Source organism: Acinonyx jubatus, chromosome E2, assembly GCF_027475565.1.
Source record: "Acinonyx jubatus isolate Ajub_Pintada_27869175 chromosome E2, VMU_Ajub_asm_v1.0, whole genome shotgun sequence".
Lineage (NCBI taxonomy): Eukaryota > Metazoa > Chordata > Mammalia > Carnivora > Felidae > Acinonyx > Acinonyx jubatus.
Genome location: NC_069396.1, coordinates 14,316,403 through 14,332,603, shown reverse-complemented (window position 1 = coordinate 14,332,603; position 16,201 = coordinate 14,316,403). Strand labels below are relative to the sequence as shown.

The window sequence follows — 16,201 nt, the reverse complement described above, 5'->3', positions numbered from 1 at the left end:
ACGCTTTGCGTCGCTCTGCTAAGAGCAGTCACCTCCTCCTTGGCAAATAGTCCTCGGTGGGGTCCGAGTTTTTGGGTAGTAGGAGAGCGGAGGCACAAAAAGTTACGTCTAGGGAAGACGGAATCGACTAGGAGAGGGAGATAGAGGCCAAAGTTTTTGCGATAGTATTTGAAGTTAGTTAAAAACTCCCTCCTTCCTAAAAGGATCCTTCCGCCTGCAGTAGCGGTGGTGAGGCCGAGGGAGCCGCCATTTTGGATGTTCGGTTCCTGCTGCCACTGCTGCCGCCGCCCCCGGAGCTGCTGGTTTCATTCGAGGTTTCGGGCCGGTGAGTGTCACTCGCGGCGCTAAGGACATATTGCTCCTTTTGCCCCGCGCCTGCCGGGAGCGCTCGGCCGGAAGCTTCCTGTCAATCTCATGAGTCCGGTTCTAGGCTTTTGGGGGTGAGAAGAGAGGACAGAGGCTGGCCCAGGAGGGGCCCAGAGCCCCAGGGGCTGCTCCGACTTTCTTGAGGGCCGACCCGAGGCCTCAGACCAGGAGGCTCTGCACGCTTCTGCGTTTTGTGCTGTGGCGTTGCCCGGCCGGTGCGGGCCTCCTTTGGACCCATTGACTTTCTCGGGCTTCGATTCTCTTTTGAGGGTTCATTCAGGGAGCAGGGTTAGCGGGGCGGGCCCCACCCCCGCGTGTCTTCTTTGAGCGGTATATCAGCGTTCTTGTATCTTGTACTCGGGTCAGGTCTTTCGTAGAACTCTCTTTAGCTCTTCCAAATGCTTAATTAATCGCTGTCTGCCCTGCAGTGGCGTCCTCTCCGAACCGGACATCGGCCTCGCCTCTCTCTAACCTTCCGACCAACTTCGTTTCCGATTTTCAGGGTTTCCTCCCTACCCCCAACTCACCTGCGAGTACACTGCTTACCTTTCTCTCAAACTCCTGATCCTGCGGACGTCAGTTTCTAATAATTCTCCGAATCATCTTGACTGTCTGAAAGAGTCCGGACGATTGGTTATGTTTCCTAGTTAGGGTTTGGTGAAGGAGACCCATCGAACCACTCGCTCAGAGTATACTTCAGCAGTAAATGTTTGTGAAGCTAATGAAATGGCTTTTTGGGGGGGAGGTTAGGGAGGAAGGTGTCATGTTTTTTCATTGGTGAATTCCTTTCGTGTGCTGAACACTTAGTTATTTGGTGCTTATTGACAACTTATGTATTTGTATTGGTGATATTTAACCCTGGGCATGGAAATTGCCTGAGAAGGATCTTAATTTGACGTAGGTAGAAAGGGAAGTAACTTTTTTGGCGACTGAAAGGATTAGTTAACAGAAGAGAGGAGCGAGTGAAGGAGTTAGTGATCTTAACTTGCAGGTGTTTTGTACCGTAATGATACTTGTTACCTGATTCTAAAAAATACGGAGATTGACTTCATGTGTTAGAATTTTCTGGGGTAGTTGAATTTTAAATATTCATTTCCACCGTTCCCGTAATACTTGTCAGACTATATACGTTAACTTTTGGCTTAAAAATACAGATTTTCCAGGTATCCATAATCTCATTACCTTCATGCTGTTATTAAAGTATGTTTGCAAAATAGCATGTTTGAATAAATAGCATTTCATAGTAATTTACTGATTACTTCCTACATTTCAGGTTAGGCGAGTGTGATTGAATCGCCTCTATTTCATCTCAGCCTGGATTTTTTAATCTGCGAAAGAGAAATAATTTGTGATTACAACCTAGTGACTGCTGAAATTTAAATTTGTAACTTGATGGACTCATTGCAGAGGGATGAAGAGAAAAGTGAAATAAAATTGTAACTTGAACTTGGATCAAATCTTTTAATACTTCTAATCCGTGTCTAAGTGCATTATTCTTATCAGGTAGATAAATTCCTGTACTGGTCATATGATGTCTCCATAGAAGATTGACTGTTTTCATTGTAAATAGTGTTCTTGTTATTTATTTTAAGGAGACTTAAAAAATGTTAGTATTTGTGTATTTACTGTCAAGATAGGGAGTTTCTCTTTTGGTTTAAAGGAACTGTCAATCCCCTGAAATCTAGGGAATGCTTTTTCATAAACTAAGTACTCCTTTGTAGTTACTGAAATACTCCATTTCTGACTTACCTTTTTAAAACAAAGTTATTAGAAGAGCTATCAAGTACGTGTTACTTAACTCCGTTCATTTTGCGGTATGATGTATTGGTAGTCAAACGTCATTCATTCTTGGGTGGTTTGCATTCAATTGGAGTGTCTTTTTGCCTTACAAATTCTAAGCAAAGTGCTGTTTAGTGCACTGTTGATTGATCACATACTGGAATGTCTACTTTGTCTAAGGTTGTGGGAATCATACTTGAAATTAACATTATTGTTTAGGGAACTTCAATTCATTTTCTTTTGGGTACAGTTGCTTGTTCTTTGATCTGTTTCACTCTTATCAGTTCTAGATTTGAGAGAATTTTATTTATTTATTTTTTAGTACACTCTACACCCAAGTTGGGACTTAAACAAACTCATGACCTTGCCATCAAGAGTTGAATGTTCTATTGACTGAGCCAGCCAGGCACCCCTTGAGAGTAAATTTTAGAGTGAAATTGTAACGTACAAAGATTGTCAGAAATATCTTGGTGATATTTCACCCCCTCTTTATTTTAAAAATAGTCTTGAAATCAGTGATGTATAAAAACAAAAGTGCAATTTTTTGTGTGTGATTTATAAAAACTATACATATTGAAAAAGTTGAATGAGTATTTTCCAAAAGATTATTTTTAATTAAAAAAATTGAATTAGAAAACTACATACCAAAACAGATTTTCAAAATGCTTAATCTCTTTATTTGCATTTGATGAGGATTAAAAAGTTTTATGTATAAAGCAGGACTTAATTGATAGCAAAACTTTAAAACTCTTACTTAGATTTAGTTTCAGAGAATCTAAAACTATTACCTTTTCTGTAAACTGCAACTACTTGTTTAGCTATTTTTGTTGCTTAAAATTCATTCATTTTCAGCTTTATGAATTTTTAGTTCTTAATTTTGGCATTCTTTCATCCCTTTGTTTTATCCAATTTCTTTCATGAAGGATAAGATTTAAAGTAACAATTAATTTTAAAATTAAGAGAACATATGGGTATGTCTAAGTTCTTATATATCTTGGCTTACAAGTTTTGAAAATTGTATCTTTGTCAAAAAGCATTAGGATTTTTTCATTTGCTTTTTCGTGTAGAAAATTTTATATCAGTGAAGGCACTCATTTCTACCTTGAAAATACATGAAAGGTGGTTTTTTTTTTTTTTTCTTCTTTGAAGGAGTAACACAAAACAGTTAATTTGGCATGTATTTTGGCTGCTAGAAAACCAATCTCTTGTCAAAGTTGGAAGGGTCCGGAAGTAACAACAACAACACAACCTTGCTCTTGGCCAAAGTTGTTGAGTCAGCATTAACTAACACTTTTGTATAAGGGCAAGATTTAAGATAATATGATGGAAATGAGAAGTGCTTTTTCATTAGGTACTTGGAGGTTTTGCATTTTTTGTTTACTTAGGCAATTGGAGAAAATTGATGTTATAAATGTTGTCAGTGTAAAATAGTCTTCAGAGCAAAAAAAAAAACAACGTATTTTAAAAGAGGAAGAAAACATGTGACCTTTGTACTTTATAAATAATGAAAGACATCTTAAAGGCAAGTAGTTTTTACCTCCTTTCTCTGTTACACTGCAATAAGTCACAGTGTAACCTTGATAGGCAGGTGCTTTGCTCACTGTAGCTTTCTTGTAGCTGATTGTAATGTGTTTTACTGAGTATTCTAGGCTTTTCAGCTTGTTTGATTTTGAGATTAATGTTAATGATTTTTGTGAAGAGCAAATATGAGAAAGACATGAACTTAGATCCTTGGAACTGTAAAATATTTGTACTCCTCTCCTTACAAAACTTCGGGTTAAAAATGAGACTGATCTAGAATAGATGATGTACACTATTGGGTTAAAGGATCTAACTTTAGTAAATGATCATATAGTGGTACAACTCAAAAGAGTTCCATTATTGTTTTTACAGCTCAATTTAGTGAAGCTCATTACTAATCCTCATGATTGGGAAATTATTCCGTTTTAAGCTGAAGAAAAGGAAGGGAAGTTAATTTTTTTTAATCCCTTTTTAAAGTGTGCACAGAAGATTTGGTTTTCTTCCCACTTTTTGAAATTTTTGAAAACTTTTAAAATATGGTGAAAATACTGGTTTCAGGTGAATGGGGAAACTAACTGAAAATACTTAGGTAGCCTGTATCTTGGTAGGTACGAGATTTTGGGTATGATTTATTGACAGTAAGCTGTTGGGAGAAGAGTTTCTTTTCCTTTTTTCTTTTTTTTTTTAAATTTCTGTTGCCTAGTATTTTTCTTTTTATTTTTTTACATTTATTTATTTTTGAGAAGCAGAGTGAGACAAAGTGTGAGTAGGGGAGGGACAGAGAGAGAAGGAGACACAGAATCTGAAGCAGGCTCCAAGCTCTGAACAAGCAGTCAGCACAGAGACTGATGCGGGGCTCGAACCCACAAACTGTGAGATCATGACCTGAGCCAAAGTCGGACGCTCAACCGACTGAGCCACCCAGGCGCCCCAAGAATTTCTTTTTCTGATAGTACTCAATATGTGTGATGTTTTTTAAATGTGTGTTTGTCTCTACTAGTGAAAGTTGGGCTTTATATTTTCTTTAGAAACATTCCATGATGAAAGCTTAATAAATCGTGTTGATTATTTAGGAAAGTAGAATGAGGAAGCATTTACTAGCATTTGGTTGTGTTATTTTATTTACACACATTGGACTTTATTTAAAATTTTTTAAAAAGTAAACTTTACATGCAATGTGAGGCTTGATTGAACTCAATGACCCCAAGATCAAGAGTTGTGTGTTCTATGGACTGAGCTGGCCAGGCACCCCTACACACACTGAACTTTTTACTGTTTCTTGAATACTCAGGTTCTTTCATTTTCATTCTCTTTGTACCTGTTATGCCTATACCTGGAATGTTTTTCTTTTCTCCCTTCCACCTAGTAAACCTGTTCTTTCCTCTCAGCCCCCTGGCAGAGGGGTATAGTGTAGTGCTTTCTTTAAAGTACTTGAATTGTCTACCTGTTCTTGAGCTTTCAGAGGACAAGAACTATATAATTTATGACATCCATAGTACATAGCACAGTGCCTGGCACTTAGTAGCTACTTTGTGGAATAGATGCTATGGATGAAAATAATATGGAAAAATTGTTTGGGTACTCAAATATATGGTGATTGGTTAATGCCAGAGCCAAAAACAGAGCCCTGAGTTATGAGATGCTACTACAGGTCATTTACTTGTGACTTACAGAATTGATGTCAGTGAAGTTTACTTTCAGGTTTAGAAAACATAGGGATGCCTGGGTGGCTCAAAAGGTTGAGTGTAGGGCTCTTGTAGGACTACTCTTGTAGGACTCTTTCGGCTCAGGTCATGATCCCAGGGTTACGGGATTGAGCCCTGAGCATGGAACCTGCTTAATTAAGATTCTCTTTCCCTCTGCCCCTTCCCTGCTCACGCGCTTGCTCTCTCTCTAAAAGAAAAACAAACAAAAAAGCAAAAACCTATATAAAACCTTGTGTCTTTACCCTGGAAAATAGCGTTTACATGTTTAATTCTGAAGTTGACCTTGCTCTTTCCTCTTTGTGATTTAGTCTGATTCTTTTTTGAGAGAGAGCATAGCGCTAGTTGGGTAGAGGCAGAGTGAAAGAGTCTTAAGCAGGCTCCAAGCCCAGCATGGAATCAACGTGAGGCTTGATCTCATGACCTGAGATCTTGTGTTTGTTTTTAAAAATTTTTAATGTTTACTTTTGAGAGAGAAAGAGAGAGCATGAGTGGGGAAGGGGCAGAGAGAGAGTGAGACACAGAATCCGAAGCAGGCATCAGGCTCTTGAGTCGTCAGCACAGAGCCAGACACAGGGCTTGAACCCACAAACTGTGAGATCATGACCTGAACTGAAGTCGAATGCTTAACCAACTGAGCCACCCAGGCACCCCATGACCTGAGATCTTGATCTGACTTAAAATTGAGAGTCAGATGTTTAATGGACAGGGGAATCCAGGAGCTTTCTTCTGCAAAAGTTTCAAGTGGCAGCAAAGAAATCTACACTTCCCGCCATCTTCTTTCTTTTGAGTTCTTAATATGGTAATGCATTATACTAAAGAAACTAATAGTAAGTTGAGCATTACAGGCTTTACTCCCCAAATGGAAATGTGTTGATACAGTTCAGTGATTTCTTGTCTTTCCCCTCTTGTTTGGATAATATACTTTTATAATGCTAAGGTTTTTTTTTTTTAATCTTTTTAATTTATAAAATAATAGGTGTCCATTATGATGAAAAAAAATCTAAAAACATATTTAAAGTTATCATTTCATTCGTTCTCTTCAGTGTTTGTCCCCAGCCATTTAACCCGGTTATGGGTATACTTCATTATTTCCCTCCATGCTTAGTCAAGTGCAGTGTATACTAACATAAATGTGCACTTCTATATGGATTCTTTATATTTATAAAAGGGAGATCATATTTTACATCACTCTGTAACAAGCTTTTCTTAATACATCCTGGTCAGTAAATATAATTTGATCTTGTTTTTTTAAATGTCCCTATTATGTCTCATAGTATGAATGTGTACCATACATAACTTATTTGGCTATTTTCTTATGGATATTTAAGTTGTTTCTAGATTTTGTTAACACAAACAGTGATACAATAAAATCCTTGTACATGTCACCTTATTTATTGCCACTTTTAGTTATACAGACTAGAGTCTCCGAGGTAGGATTTCTGGGTTAAAGGAAATATACTTTAAATGTTTTTATTGCCAGATTATTTTCTAAGTAGGTTGTCATAAGTTCTACCTCCACTAGCCGTGGGCTTTCTATGTCATCACATCATTAGATGTAAATAATTTTTACTGGTCTGTCAGATGATGACTACTCTCTCAGTTTGTCTTAATTTTAATTTTCCTGGCCATAATTCGAGCTAGCCTCTGCTTTTTTTTTTTATTTCTATCTGGATTTCCTTTATTTAGAATTTTCATGTCTTTGGTTCCTTTTTCGCTTACTTTTCTGTGCATTTTCTTGATTTACTTTTGTTTTTCCTCATCTTCTAGGAACACCTTATGGTATATTAATTCTTTGTTGTATAATACATGTATTTATTCATCTGGAATTAACATTTATATGAAGCAGGGAGTCTTATATGGTTTTCCTTTATACAGAGAGACAACTACATGAGGACTAAATAAACCATCCTTTCTCCAATGAATTAAATGCTATCTTATAAGTTTCCATGTATGTTTACTCCACTTCTGGTTCTTTTTTTCTCTTTACTTTTCTTTTTATTTTACTTTTTTGAGTATAATATATTTGTAAAAAGTTACACTGTTAAGAAAAGCTCCTCTCTAGGGGTGCCTGGGTGGCTCAGTCGGTTGAGTGTCCAGCTTCGGCTCAGGTCATGATCTCACGGTCTGTGCGTTTGAGCCCCATGTCAGGCTCTGTGCTGACAGCTCAGAGCCTGGAGCCTGCTTCGGATTCTGTGTCTCCCTCTCTCTCTGCCTCTTCCCCGCTCATGCTCTGTCTCTCAGACAAAAATAAATACACGTTAAAAAAAATTAAAAAAACAAAAGCCCCTGTCTGGGATTCCTGGGTGACTCCGTCAGTTAAGCATCTGACTCTTGGTGTCGGCTCAAGTCATGATCTCACAGTTGGTGAGTTTGAGCCCTATGTCGGGGTCTGTGCTGACAGTGTGGATCCTGCTTGGGATTCTCTCTCTACTCCTGCTCTGCTTGCATGCCTGTGTTCACTTTTTCTTTTTCAAAATAAATAAATAAACTTTTTTTTTTTAAAGAAAAGCATTTATCACTGTACTTTTTTATTTTCTTGATTATTCTTGAACATTTATTCTTATCTATTGATTAAAAATAATTCTAGGGGCGCCTGGGTGGCGCAGTCGGTTAAGCGTCCGACTTCAGCCAGGTCACCATCTCGCGGTCCGTGAGTTCGAGCCCCGCGTCAGGCTCTGGGCTGATGGCTCAGAGCCTGGAGCCTGTTTCCGATTCTGTGTCTCCCTCTCTCTCTGCCCCTGCCCCGTTCATGCTCTGTCTCTCTCTGTCCCAAAAATAAATAAACGTTGAAAAAAAATTAAAAAAAAAATAATTCTTCGGGTTCACAAAACCTCAAAAAAGTCTACTGTTCAGAATCGCATTATTCATATATTAATTTTGAGAGGCCTGACATTTTTAATTATGATAATTTTTCCTTGTGATTTTCCATTTGTTTAGATCCTGTTTCAGTTTTAGGTCCTTCAGTAAAGGTTTCATAGATTTAATAGTCTTCTTCATGTAGTTCTTAACGCCTTTCTTGCTAAATTTTTTCCTAGATATTTTATAGTTTTTGACACTATCGTCAATGGGACTTTCCCCCTCTATTTCTAACTAATGTCAGCAACATGGGTTAAAAATGGACCTTTAATTTCCTGTGGACCAGATCCCTATCCCCCCTTTCTTGGTATCCAGAATGAACAGAACTTTGAATTTATGAAGAATATGCTAGGGAGGCTTTGTTATCTTAGCATGAAATCATTTTCTAGTAATTTTCTAGTAAACTTTCTAATGTCATCCTGCAGAAAAGACCTTTAGATAAATGTGACTTTGTCTTTTCAGGACGAATGTTATCTTATTATTTTGAAAGTTTACAGTTTTGCTTTACTAATCCATTATGATTTTTAGTACTTTGATTTTTCAAAGCACAATTGATTGCTCAAGTAATATATGTTCATTTAAAATACAGCAGAAAATGTACAGAAGTTAAAAAGGCATCTGCATTTCTACATGGCACAGAAAATCTACCTTGCTTAACATACATTATATCCTTTGGGGCATATCTTTTATTATTTATTTATTTTTTTAAAGTTTTTTTATTTTGAGAGACAGCACGTGCATGTGAGCAGGGGAAGGGACAGAGAGAGAGAATCCCAAGTAGGCTCAGCACTGTCACCATGGAGCCCAACATGGGGCTCATTCCCACAAAGATTGTGACCTGAGCCATAGTCAGAGGCTTAACTGTGACTGAGCCACCCAGGTGCCCTGGGGCATATCTTGTAAAAAACCAAGATTTTTGTTCTGAGAATTTTGTGACAATTTTTGATAAGTGTGGGCTCCTTGGGACACTTTTGCTAATAGTAGGTTGAGAGAGTAAAAATTTGCTTTTTATTTTATCGGTGTCAAATTAGATATTGATTGTGTTTATTATCATTTATTTGGCCTTTATTTTCATGCATCTTAATGCAATTGAATTGTTCAGTAGGCATATTTGCATTTATATACATCTGTTTTTAAATTCTCATTTTCAGTGAATTTTGGTTATGGATAATTAAAGGGGATGGCTGTAATTATTGTGGCATTTTAGGGAGAATAGAACTTAAGACTTCTTAGAGGAATGCCAGCTGGGTGCCTAGACAGGGTGTGGTGGTATCTTGATGTGGTCACACATTTCACAGCATTCCCTTAGCCTGGAAGATCGAGAAAGTCCATTTTAGTATTTCATCTAGGGATGAGTTAGCCTAATCAAACTCAGTGATGTGTGAATTAGAATAACAATGTTGTAATTCACATTGGGGCTGTGCTTTCTTCTGGATTTTGTGTCTACTTTCCAGGGCACCCTTGAAGGAATTTGGGAGACAAGATACTTGAAAAGATTAAGAATCACCAAGTTGCATTATGAGCCTGAAGCCAGAGTGTATAAAGTTGAATGGTCTTGAACGTTTCATCATTCTAGGCCATGGTGAAACCTGATGAAAGAACTATCCCTGTCCCACAATGGTGTTTACATCTGTAGTGACCAAAATACTTACTCCCAGATTTAATCTCCCTTATTCAAACAGTGATGTACTAACACTTCTCTTCCCTTTTCTTCACACTGTAGAACATTTCCCTTCTATGAGCACATTTCTTCATACTGTGGAAATAGGCTTGCACTGCCTCCCCTTCCCTGTCGCCTAATACTCAAAAGAAAGAAAACCACAAAAACACAAAGATGGTGAAAAGAACCTAGTTAAGTCAGATGAATGACAGCTGGTATCTGTAAGATATATCGGAAAGTAAAAGTGTGATCAAAGATTAATACTGTTGATCAATTTGGTGAAAACTTTCTTACTACTTTGGTCATAGTGTTTTGCAAGTTGTAAATGCATTAAAGCAATTCAGATATTCATATGCAATAAAAATCTGAAATAGGGCTTCTGTGTGGAGCATATAAAAATATAGGCCATATGGAGAATGCAGGACAGAAAGCACAGTAACTTCTTTTGGAGGGTTTTGCCTTGTATTAACTTAAGTCCCTGGAGTGTTCTTAGCCATACTTAAGAACTCAGAAAGCGGATGTTACAGGGTAATCACTGGCAAAGTTAATTGAAATCTAATTTCTTGTATCTTTTCTCATTATTTAGCAAGAAAGACTTCAAGTACAGTTTTTGTGTTGGATAGAAAAGGAGGTAATTTTAATATTGAACAATTGCTTTTAATTTAAGATTTCTTTTTAGGTTAGAGCTCACATAGGTTCAGGTTTAGGGAAAGAAGGACAATGTAGCAGCAGTAACCCCAGCTTTTTGGTTATATATTCTTAACTGTTGGCTGGTGGTGATTCAGAGTTCACAGCTAGGTAGTGGGAGTTCAGAAACAGTGGGAGTTCAGCTTAGTTAACTCAGCTGGGTAGAATAGAGGACTGGGTTGAGTCCTGGTGCCTATCCCATTGCTGTTGGTAAGTAGCTGGTGCACATTCTTTACTTTGTGTGCTTTGGAAAGGACAAATGCATTTTCTTTATCTAAGATGCTTCTAGCATTTAGAATTTAGTTAAATGCAGTATTTATCAAGTTCCTACTCTTAGGTAATGGGAATACAAGAATAAATAATATCAACAAGATCTGGTCTTTAGGAGCTTATATTTGACTGGGAAAAATAGGCTTTTCAAAGAAAAAGTAATCATGGCCTGGAGTTGGTATTGCAGTAGGATGAAAATCTTTATCAACTAAAGAGGTTTGTGGAGATTTTGGAAAATAACCATTTTCTCCATTTTGGTATAAATTTTAGGAGAATTGGAACATATGCAGTCATTGTTTTTTCTGTTTCTTTCCTATAGTAAGCATTCATAATTTTGGTTACTCTTTGGGTATATAAAGTAATTAAGCTCCAAAACCTCACTTTGTTTACATTATGGGTAGAAACTTAAAAAATGAATTTTTTCATTTTTGTTATTTTTCTTTTTGTTATTTTTCAACATTATGTATTAAAAAACCATTAATGAAATACATTTATCTACAATCTGTTTATCTTAACAAGTCAGACTTTTAATTTTTCTGTGTCCTTTTTCCATCCTTGTCCTAATGAGTATTTGAGAACAAAAGGGACATCTTATTTTTATAAAATGTACAAGCCATGTAAATGTCAAACATGTGGACACTTAGGCATTAAAACCACTGAAATACTAAATGTAAATAATATAAAAGGAGAAATGGATATAAACACAATTATAGTGGTAGACTTTGACATATCTTTCTCAGCTTTTTAAGGGTCAAGTAGTTAAATTAATAGGAGCACATAGTATCTGAACTCTATATTTTAGAAATTGTTACTTCTCAGGTACAGTTTTATTTTTTTATTCACTTAATTGTCATCTTAGTCTTAAAACACAACTTTATAGGATGCCTGGGTGGCTCATTCAGTTGAGTGACTTGGTTTTGGCTCAGGTCATGATCTCTTGGTTGGTGAACTTGAGCCCTGTTTTGGGCTTTGTGCTGGTAGTGCAAAGCCCGCTTGGGATTCGCTCTTTCTCTCTCTCTCTGCCCCTCCCCTGCTCATGCACTCTCTTAAAAATAAATAAACTTAAAAAAAAAAAAACCTTTATATTTCCTACAACCACTCTAAGAAAAAGAAAAAAACTGACTTTTTTGAGGTATACACAATATTTAAAGTCTATAATGGGATTATAAATGTATTATGGATTGGATTATGAATTATATGTAATGTATATAAAAGTCCTAATGCACATATTTACTGTATAGAATTAGATGTTAGGATACAATTTTATATCCAGGTTTTTCCACCTCTGCATTAAATGTTAAATGTTATGTTATTGAACCATTTATTGATAAATCAGGGTCTTGTAAAATAATTATGGTACTCTTTGTAATTTAATACTTTTAAGACTTTAGGGGAGAGTTTAATGCTTTTTGCTAGTACACTAAATAGGCTCAGATTACTGTGGTGGGTGGGTGGGTGTGTGTGTGTGTGTGTGTGTGTGTATTTAAGATAAGTATTTTAGGGGCGCGTCTGTGGCTCAGTCGGTTAAGCATCTAACGTTGGCTTGGTTCATGATCTCATGGTTCGTGAGTTCAAGCCCCACGTCTGGCTCTATGCTGACAGCCTGGAGCTTGGTTTGAATTCTGTGTCTCCTTCTGTCTCTGCCCCTCCCCCACTCGTACTCTGCGTGTCTCTCTCTCTCTCTCAAAAATAAATAAACATTAAAAAAAATAAACTATGTTAAGGTAAGTATTTTAATTTTGGATTTGTAAAAAATTATAAATTAAGGTAATTACTATGGAACTCAAAGGCAGAGATGTACCAGCGATTTGATCTGTTTCTATTCATTTATTTATTTTTAATGTTTATTTTTGAGAGAGAGAGTGAGACAGAGCGTGAGCGGGGGGAGGGCCAGAGAGAGGGAGACACAGAATCCGAAACAGGCTCTAGGCTCTGAGCTGTCAGCACAGAGCCTGACGTGGGGCTTGAACCACTAACTGTGAGAACATGACCTGAGCCTAAGTCGGACGTCTAACCGACTGAGCCACCCGGGCACTCCTGGTCTGTTTCTTTTTGATTAATCACTTAAAATTTTTTACAGGGTAAGAATCTGATGTAGGGGCGCCTGGTTGGCTCAGCTGGTTAAGTGTCTGACTTCCCCTCGTGTTCTGATCTCAGGGTTCATGAGTTTGAGCCCTGTGTCTGGCTCTGCACTGACAGTGCTGGAACCTGCTTGGAATGCTCGCTCTCGGCCCCCCCACCCCTCGCTGTCACTGTCTCTCAAAATAAATGAATAAGCTTAAAAAAAAAAACTTTAAAAAATCCATTATGTAAAGGGCACAAACTTTTTAGAATTGTGGAAAGAGTACAAGCAGATCTGTCTTGAAGTTTTCAGTTGCACAATACAGTATTGTTAACTGTAGGCGCAATGTTATATAGCAAATCTGTAGAATTTATTAATCTTGCTACTATGCTGTTTGGATACTTGTTTCTGCTCTATGTAGGTTTTATTTTTTTGCTTTGCTGCTGCTGCTGTTTCTTCCCTTACTGTAAGATGACATTTTGTTGACTGTCCGTCTTCTTCCCTAAAACAGCTTCTGTCCCCTGGTCTCCACCCTCCTCTGTTTCCCTTTCAGTTTTCTAATTTGTAAATCAGAACCTGCAAATAGAGTAAAGTGGATGTTTTCGTGTGTTGATGTGATGCTCTCTATATTGCTGCATGACGTTATAAAAATAGGTTTCAGATTCTCAGCTATGTTTAGCTAAGTCATCACTATAATCATATTCATACTTTATTTTTTAAAAAAGGATAATTTGTTATTGTTAGCAATAATAGATGTTTAAGTTACTGTATTTTAAGGAATCTTGCTTTCGAGTATTTTGAAAGGCAAGTAAAAACTCTTAAAATAAGGAAATCCTCAACATTGTAATAAGAGCAAGTAGGTTGTGTTTTCCAGGTTATATATTCTACAACATTCGCTACATGGATTAGATATATTTGAATTTAGTTTTTAATATGAAACATTTCAGACATAAAATATATGAAGAATAATAATAAGTACTCAATTATCCACTACCTAGTCTCAGAAATAAAGCATCACCAGTATAGCTGAAGCCTTCTGTGTGTTACTCTGTTCCACATCATATTCCCCTCCCTCCCAGATGTACCACAGTGTTGATCTTTATGCATGTTTTACATGTTCATTTTATGCATATTCTTAGTCTCTTACTGCATTTTTGTATCTCTAAAGAATAGGTTCTTTTACACATTTTAAACCTTTATGAATATTAGTACTGTGTTATTCTGCAACTTATTTTTGCTCAAAATTAATTTATTATGGATAGTTTATGTAGGCAACCATTATGGCCAACATTTATTTATTGGATACAATGTGTGTGGCACTGCGCAAGAAGTTTACATGTATTCTCTTTTAATTCTTGTAGCAATCCTTTGAGGTAGGTACTCTTCCTATTTTACAGATGAGGAAATTGAAGCTCTGGGATGTTGTCATTTGCTCACGGACACATAGCTGATAAGTGGTAGACCTGAGATTCAAATTCAGGTAATTTTACTTCAGGGTCATCATTTTTATTTTATTTTTTTAACATTTTATTTATTTTTGAGACAGGGAGAGACAGCATGAACAGGGGAGGGTCAGAGAGAGCGAGACACAGAATCTGGAACAGGCTCCAGGCTCTGAGCTGTCAGCACAGAGCCCAATGCGGGGCTTGAACTCACGGACAGTGAGATCATGACCTGAGCCAAAGTCGGCCGCTTAACTGACTGAGCCACCCAGGCGCCCCAGGGTCATCATTTTTAACAGTGCTTAGGGTCATTGGATAAGGGTAAGGCTGCACAGTCCTTTATCTCAGTTTCTGAAATTAAAAACAAACAAAAATGCCCAGGAGTTCTTCATAATTCTTTTGGTCTTAAAATCTGATTTGACCAGACATGACACTGTAGTAGTTTATTTTTCTCATTTGGTGTGAATATTCATATGTTATTTCAGAAATATTGTTTGGTAATGAAACTGTTGCTCCAGTCATGGTAGGTGAGTTATGACATAAAAAATATGCACTGTATTACTTTTCTAAAATTCAGAAAATTCTAAGTTTTGCTCTTAATAGCTTTGGAAAACAAATTGTAGGTTGGTACTGTGCTACAGATCTCTTTCTACATGGGATTTAGGAGTTGTTGAGCTGATGCAGAAAGCACTTAATTTTGGAAAAGAAAAAATTTCTAAGTATATTGAATTAGTTTGGCTGTGAAACAGTTTAGCTTACCCTAAATACAATTTTCTGTTCTGTCATTGGTCAGTAGTTTTTGCTGTTATTTTATATGGCTGGAATTGTAAAAATCTGTTTTCCTCACTAGACTTTTGAGTTCTTAAGGGTAGAGATTACAATGTTGGCAGTCGTCAGCACCTTTTGCAATGCCTGACATAGAGAAGGCTCAGCAAATATTTGTTGAATGAGTGATTGGCACTTTTTGGTATAACATGTTTCCCTGTTACTTAGGTCATCTATGGGATAGTATGACTAATTGAATTGGATAATGCATGCATGACGGTAACTTCTAATTCCGTAGTTTTTGTTCTCCTTTCCCCCTTTGAAATAGATATAAATGATGCTTATGTTGATATCATTTATGGTACTATTTACTCTGTAGTCTAATGGGCCCTGAACTGTTAAACTTTTTTTTTCATTTTTTTTGATTAAAGACTTTGCAGTTTTCTGAATTCAAGATTCTCAAACTTAATGTCCAATTTTGAAAACTGCGTTTAAGTGCTATGTTTTGAGAATTCCTTTTTATAGTCTAGTTACAAGTCCTTGTCAGATATGTGATTTGCAGATATCTCACTCTGTAACTTGTCTTTTCATTTTCTTAACAGTGTTTTTCATAGTGCAAAAGTTTATAATTTTTATGAAATCCAGTTTTAACATTTTTCTCTTATGAGTGTGCCTTTGATGTAATCTCCAAGAACTCTTTGCCTAACCCCAGTCAAGAAGGTTTTCTCTATCATCTTCTAATGGTTTTATAGTTGTGTGTTTTACATCTAGGTCTATGCTTCATTTTGAGTTAATCTTTGTATAAACTGTGAGATTTAGGTAGAGGTTCAGTTTTTTGGCATATGATGTCCAGTTGTGATATTCATTGAATTGTTCATAGTATCACCTAATTATCCTTTTAGTATTTGTGATAATAGTCCCTTTCATTACTGATACTAGTGATTTGTGTTCTTTCTCTTTATCATCTAGCCAGAGGTTTATCAGTTTTATTGGTCTTCTCAAAGAACTGGCTTTTGATTTCATTGACTTGACCTTTTCCTGTTTTTTTCCTTCTGTTTTTTAATTTCATTGATTTCTATTTGTCATT

At 36.7% G+C, this 16,201-nt stretch overlaps 1 protein-coding gene across 2 annotated transcripts in view; it reads left to right on the top strand.

Annotated features, from left to right (window-relative positions):
* Positions 1-184: 184 nt before the first annotated feature.
* AP1G1 (adaptor related protein complex 1 subunit gamma 1) overlaps positions 185-16,201 on the top strand; it is a 79,130-nt gene continuing 63,113 nt past the window's right edge. Inside the window, exon 1 of one of the 2 annotated variants that reach the window (XM_015086470.3) lies at positions 185-325. The gene's annotated coding sequence lies outside the window, so the exon portion shown is untranslated. Of the gene's footprint in view, positions 326-11,921; positions 14,388-16,201 lie in introns of those variants that run through there. The other variant, XM_053210880.1, reaches the window with a different exon arrangement.